This window comes from Petromyzon marinus, chromosome 63, assembly GCF_048934315.1.
Source record: "Petromyzon marinus isolate PM22_M1 ecotype Great Lakes invasive population chromosome 63, UKy_Petmar_22M1.pri1.0, whole genome shotgun sequence".
Classification (NCBI taxonomy): domain Eukaryota; kingdom Metazoa; phylum Chordata; class Hyperoartia; order Petromyzontiformes; family Petromyzontidae; genus Petromyzon; species Petromyzon marinus.
In genome coordinates, this window is record NC_133729.1 from 2321439 (window position 1) to 2328296 (window position 6858).

A 6858-nucleotide genomic window follows, 5' to 3' on the forward strand; every position below is an offset into this window, starting at 1 on the left:
ATACAAAGACCCCCGTATAGCCTGTAACAGACTGCAGGGGCAAGTGCTGTTAGCGAGCAGCTATGAACGTCGCCACCGCACACGAAAGGGTGCATGGCGTTTACACATCGCACTCGTACTTATTTGAGGCTGAGACAACCTAGAGGAGGTCCAAGACCGCTAAAGTGGCCCCTCAGAATAGAGTTATACTGTTGGGTGACTTTAATACCCGAGTAGGTCATGATGCTGGCACCTAGGCTGGAGTGATCGGAAGGCATTGACTATATCAGCTCAATAACAATAGTAGCAGGCTACTTTTCTTCTGTGCAGCCCATGGGCCTGTAATCACCAACACATTCCATTATGGGTGCATCCACACATCATCATAAATGCACGCTGGGTCAAGCAAGAACATCTGCTGGACAATATATTGACAGAACAGCGAATGTGGGCCCATGTCCTTGACACCAGGAACTACCGTGGAACTAATCTGCCCACTGAACATCGGCTGGTCATCTAAGATGCGCCTGCCATTCTTCCACTCCGGTGGTGGGTGTCCACTTAGGACCCCCATTTAAACCCACAGTGGCCTGCTCACAGCTAGTTGATGAAAGTTGCAAGCGAGAATTTAATCACCGCATGCAGCTGGGGTTGGAATCGTGCGCCTCTCTTCCTGCTGCCGAGGGGAAATGGGCAATGTTTTGGAATGTGGCTCATGCAGCTGAAGAAGGAGGTGTTTTGGCTGGTTGAGAAAAGGCGACAGGCCCACTCCTGCCATCTACAGCATCCCACATCGCTGAGAAGAGGCTTGTGGATTCCGAATGTGGTTTCAGGTGTAGGGAATTCCAACATAACCTACATCTCAGCTTTATTCACCTTTTCAGGGCTTATGATATCATCAATAAGCCCGGGCTCTGGGTAGTTCTTCGTGCTTTCGAAATCCCTGACCCTCTGCGCACGATCATTAAGGACTTTCATGATGGTAGGCAGGCCCGGGTAAAGCTACGTGGCCAGGAGTCGGAGCCATTCCCTGATCACCTTGGGGTGCGACAGGGATGTCCTCTGGCTCCCACATAATTTAACATCTTTTTCGACCATGTCGTTTGAGAAGCCTTACATGGCTGTTCCGGAGGAATCTTCATCTGGTACAATGGCAGGCTGATCGATGCCCAGGTGCGGCACACATAACATAACCATGTTATGTCTGCTGATTATCTGGTGATGACTGCTCACTCAAAGGCCGATTTGGAGGCACTACATCTAGACCTCGAGCGTGCCACTAAAACTAAGCACATGCCTGAGTATTTTGTGCGAACAAGCACTCCACCACCTCAACTCCCCATTGGTGATGGGACAGTTGTGGAGAGAGTGGAGAGTTTTCCATACCTGGGCAGTGTGCTTATGACCACCTTCGCTTTGACTATAGAAGTCTAACTCCGAATCAGTCGAGCGGCATTAACTTTTTACCGACTGTGTAATGCTGCGTGGAAGCTCTCTAGCAATAACGGAGGGCACAGGAGCGACGCTCACAACAACGAGCAGAGCGCCGTCCGGCTAAAACCCAGCAAGTTGGCATAGTAGGGGGCACAGGTGGTGCATCGGCCAGTCATGGGGAGCTGTCGTGAAGCGGTTAGCACGCTGCACTACGAACCTGGCAACCCAGGTTCGATTCTGGCTCACATCCAACACCAGTGACGATTATCTGAACCGGTCCTGGGCCTCCCCTAGGTCGACTCAGCCTCAAATCAATACCTGGTGGGGTGCATAGTAAACATCGCCAACTGGGAGAGACAAAGGCGGGCGTGGTGCTGGCCACACCACCCCCCTCGTTTTCCGTGCCGGCCTTCATAGGTGCTCGCTGACAGCACTTGCCCCAACAGTCTGTTGCAGGCTACACGGGGGATCTTTGTTTCGATGGTCTTGGAGGAGTCTCAAGCGACGGAATTTCGCCTCCAATGAAGCGGAGATCCGCTGCCGGGGCATTGTCCACGCTTTCGAGGTGTGTGCCCTGCGTGCAAGCAACGGGATGACGTCGCCTGCGCAACGAACGTGAGCTGACTCAGACAGACAGAGACGGTGATTGGTAGATGCTAAACGAGGCCAATGATTTTTGCTGGACACGAGAAGTCATTGCGTGCTGGCTGAAACGATCAACACGATACTGCGTCTTATTTTAACCAGGTATCTGCGTGTTTGGTTTGATGAACTGCTATCACACCGTACGTAATCGGAAGTGCGGTGGGAAGAACAACAAACTAAACAGTTCTCAAGAAATGGGTCTCTGTGTGAGTCTATGGGTCTCTTTGTGAGTCTGTGGGTCTCTGTGTGAGTCTATGGGTCTCTGTGTGAGTCTATGGGTCTCTTTGTGAGTCTATGGGTCTCTGTGTGAGTCTATGGGTCTCTTTGTGAGTCTGTGGGTCTCTGTGTGAGTCTATGGGTCTCTTTGTGAGTCTGTGGGTCTCTGTGTGAGTCTATAGGTCTCTGTGTGAGTCTATGGGTCTCTTTGTGAGTCTATGGGTCTCTTTGTGAGTCTATGGGTCTCTGTGTGAGTCTATGGGTCTCTTTGTGAGTATATGGGTCTCTGTATGAGTCTATGGGTCTCTGTGTGAGTCTATGGGTCTCTCTGTGAGTCTATGGGTCTCTTTGTAAGTATATGGGTCTTTGTGTGAGTCTATGGGTCGCTGTGTGAGTCTATGTGTCTCTGTGTGAGTCTATGGGTCTCTGTGTGAGTCTATGAGTCTCTGTGTGAGTCTATGGGTCTCTTTGTAAGTATATGGGTCTCTGTGTGAGTCTATGGGTCTCTGTGTGAGTCTATGGGGCTCTACGTGAGTCTATGGGTGTCTACGTGAGTATATTGGTCTATGTGTGAGTCTATGGGTCTCTTTGTGAGTCTATGGGTCTCTGTATGAGTCTATGGGTCTCTTTGTGAGTCTATGGGTATCTTTGTGAGTCTATGGGTCTCTGTGTGAGTCTATGGGTCTCTTTGTAAGTATATGGGTCTCTGTGTGAGTCTATGGGTCTTTACGTGAGTCTATGGGTGTCTATGTGAGTATATTGGTCTCTGTGTGAGCCTGTGGGTCTCTATGTGAGTCCATGGGTCTCTGTGCAAACCTATGGATCGACATGAGGGAGACAAAGGCGGTCGCGCGTGGTGTTGGCCACCCACCCCTTCATAAGTGCTCGCTTACAGCACTTGCGGCGGCGGTCTGTTACAGCCTATATGGACGATCTTTGTGTGTGTGTATTGGCGTGCGTGTACACGTGTTTATGCGTACGCGTACGCACGTGTGTGTGTGTCAGATTCCAATTCCGTGACTGGTGGGCACCTTTAAGAAGAGGGCTTTGTGAGTGGCGCAGCGCTTTGTGTGAGACGCGCTGCCCGGGTAAGAGACTCCGAGCCCTGAGTTTGTCACGGGCACGCTTCCCTTGAATAGAGGCCGGCAGGAGTGAGGCGTGCGTTTGTGTGTGGACGTGTGTGTGGGTGTGTGGGTGTGTGTGTGGGTGTGTGTGTGGGTGTGTGCATGGGTGTGTGTGTGTGGGTGTGTGTGTGGGTGTGCGTGTGGGTGTGTGTGTGGGTGTGTGGGTGTGTGTGTGGATGTGTGCACGTGTGTGCGTGCATGGGTGTGGGTGTGTGTGTGGGTGTGCGTGTGGGTGTGTGTGTGGGTGTGTGCGTGGGGGTGTGTGTGTGTGGGTGTGTGTGTGTTTGTGTGTGTGGGTGTGTGTGTATGTGTGGGTGTGTGTGCGTGTGTGTATGTGTGTGTGTGTTTGTGTGTGTGGGTGTGTGTGTGTGTGGGTGTGTGTGTATGTGTGGGTGTGTGTGTGTGTGTGTATGTGTGTGTGTTTGTGTGTGTGGGTGTGTGTGTGTGGATGTGTGTGTGGGTGTGTATGTGTGTGTGTGCGTGTGTGTGGGTGTGTGTGTGTGTGTGGGTGTGTGTGTGTGGGTGTGTGTGGGTGTGTGTGGGTGTGTGTGTGTGTGGGTGTGTGTGTGTGGGTGTGTGTGTGTTTGTGTGTGGGTGTGTGTGTGTGTGGGTGTGTGTGTGTGTGGGTGTGTGTGTGTATGTGTGTGTGTGGCTCAGTTTCAGCGGGCGTCGTTGTTACATCATCATCTCAGGCGGTGGGGTAATCTGAAACTAAACTAAAGTTTTTTTAATTCTACCAGGTAAAGCTCAATGAGCTATGCAGATATTTTTTTTCAAAGCGACCTACCTAATCACAAATGGCATCCAAAAGAAGTGGCTTATCGTCATCATCACCTGGGCATTTAAAGCAATAGCCAGAAACTCTAAACGCGTCTTTCTCAATGTGGAGGGGAAAAAAATCGGAGGACGCGGAGCAAAAAACCACGCGACCACGGAGAGCGAAAGAGACGCAAATTCCAAGCATACAGCAGCAGCAGCAGGCATCGTCTGGGTCGGGATCGAACCCACGACCTCCTGCACACCAGGCGAGGTCGTTAACATCTCCTAGCCACAATCGGTCAGAGTGGAGTCCCCAATATTGTGATTTGTCTCTTGGCACGTTCGCACCCTAGAGGCTATTATTGTTATTAAGTAATTGCGGCCTCCTGCCGCAATTATTGACATCGTCCTTACCCGTGGCACGGGCTCGCACATTTAACGCTGTAGTGGGGCTGGCTCTCCTCCTCCAGTAACAGCTCCCGTAGTGATCTATGCAAATGCGTGTCGTGGAATTCGCCACCACCCAACAGAGACAATTTTAGTAAAGGGTTCAATCGCGTAAACGGAAAGTGCTCTAATTAGTTTGCCTCGTTCAATGCCGACGCGGCTGTGGGGGAGTGTGCGTGTGTTTGAGAGTTAAACCGCACAGCGGCGTTTACAATTCTGGCTATCGCCTGCTTTTTGTTTTGCTGTTGTTGGATTCACCGGCGAAACGTCACGGAAACTCGAATTGCAAACGCTGCAGTAGCGTAGTTGACTCCCCAACGCACGAGTAACGAATTGTACACGTTCTGTTTACGCGACAAACCCCTTAGGAATTGTTACATGTCGGGTGGTGGCGGATTTAACGACACATTTATACTTACGCGACCGTACCCAAAATAACCCTTGATCGTGAATATTTCATTACTTGAATGATTGTTATTGTTTGTGTGTGCGGGTCTTTTTATTTGAAATAATATTGGTCGTGAAAGCCGCCGGCTTCTTGCTGCTGCGATAAACCCCTAGTCATCTCTTTGGCAAGATTACGTTACCGCTCTAATTACAATAAAAAAATACATGCTTTTAAACTAGATTTGAAGCTTTCGTGACTGCAGGAATATCCCTTTGGTTCTTTCGGTAAAGTCACGTAGAAAATAAAAAAATCTAATAATAGTAATAGAATACGACGTTTCGATTGCAACACAAGCAACCTTCATCAGGTAAGAATGAATGAGAAGAAATTAACATAGTAAACTTAGAAATATAATGCAATCAAACGCAGAGAGTCGGCGAACACAACGGTCAACACCCCACCTGGTTGATTCACGTTCTTCCAAGGAATGACAAACAGACTTTTAAACAACTTTTATTGCCGCCGGCAGCGACAGCATTGGAGGCGATTCCGATACGAAATACACAAAGTCACGGGCAACACAAATAAAACAAACGCTATAAATCCACACGCTGTGGCGCTAAAAGCACCGCGCACAACACGAAAGAAAAGTCACGTGGTGGTGCTGGTGGTGGTGTTCATCGCGCACGTCACGGTGACGAGCGAGCGCTTCAGAAGGTGAACACGTGGGGTGGTGCCGTCCACGTTGGTACAGAGAGGGGCTTGTCCGGCTACCCAGCGTTCGAGGAAGACGCGCAGCACATCACCGACACGTGTGTGTGTCACGTGGCGTGCTCCAGCCGGAGCCGCGCCTTGAGCAGGCCCCTGAACACTGGAAGCAGCACAGAGCAGCCGTCAGTGTCACCTTGCAGCGTCTTGCTCCTCGTTCTGTACACCGCCAACTTCGCCTGAGCACAGGCGAAGTTGGCGGGGTCATGGCGCTTGTTAGCCAGGTTAAGGCACCACCACATATACGAAGCTGCTGTTGCAGAAGGGGTATCCCCCCCAGTTTTCCGAAGATGTCCCCCAAAAGGCGGAACATTGGTTTGAGCCGCTGTCAGTGTAAGTACCGGTGGGGCAGATCCTCCCGGGCACCGCAGGAGATGCACCAAGTCTGTTACCCCCGGCGAGATTCGGCTGAGCCACACGGCCGATGGCAACGTTTCAGTGTGCCAACCTCCACTGGAGGTCACCGCAGCGTTTGGCTACGGGAGACCTTGTACATTTGTTTAAAACAGAAAGACAGCGCCACTGTGTCGGAGCCTTAAATAGAGAGAGGGGGGAGGGGTTGGGGCAGAGAGAGAGAGGGGAGAGCGGTTGAGGACATTGAGAGAGTTGTGTGGAATTCCGGACCATAGTGACCGGAGGAGAGGCAATGGACTATAAACAAACTAGAACGGCAATAGTTACCAGGTAAGGCCCCACTGAGCTGCTTTGTCGCTCGTGTTGAGCAGCGACGTGGCTATCACAAGTGACAGCTCAAAAAAGTGAGCTTTGTCATCATCACGTGGACATTGATAGCGCTAGCAAAATATTATGAACGCGTGATATTGATTCTAAATGTGGAGGTAAAAACCGGAGAATATCCGGAGAAATATCCATGCGACCAGGGGAAGAGAGAGAGACGCAGATTCCAAATATACAGCAGCAGCTATCGTCAGGGTCGAGACCGAACCCACGACCTCCTGCATACCAGGCGAGGTTGTTAACAACTCCTAGCCACGTGGAACGTCAATGTAAGGATTTTCACTTCAAAATAAATACATTTAAACTCGGATTTTAAATAAGTGTTGAAGTGTTTTTTTTTTATATATATACTGTTGTTAA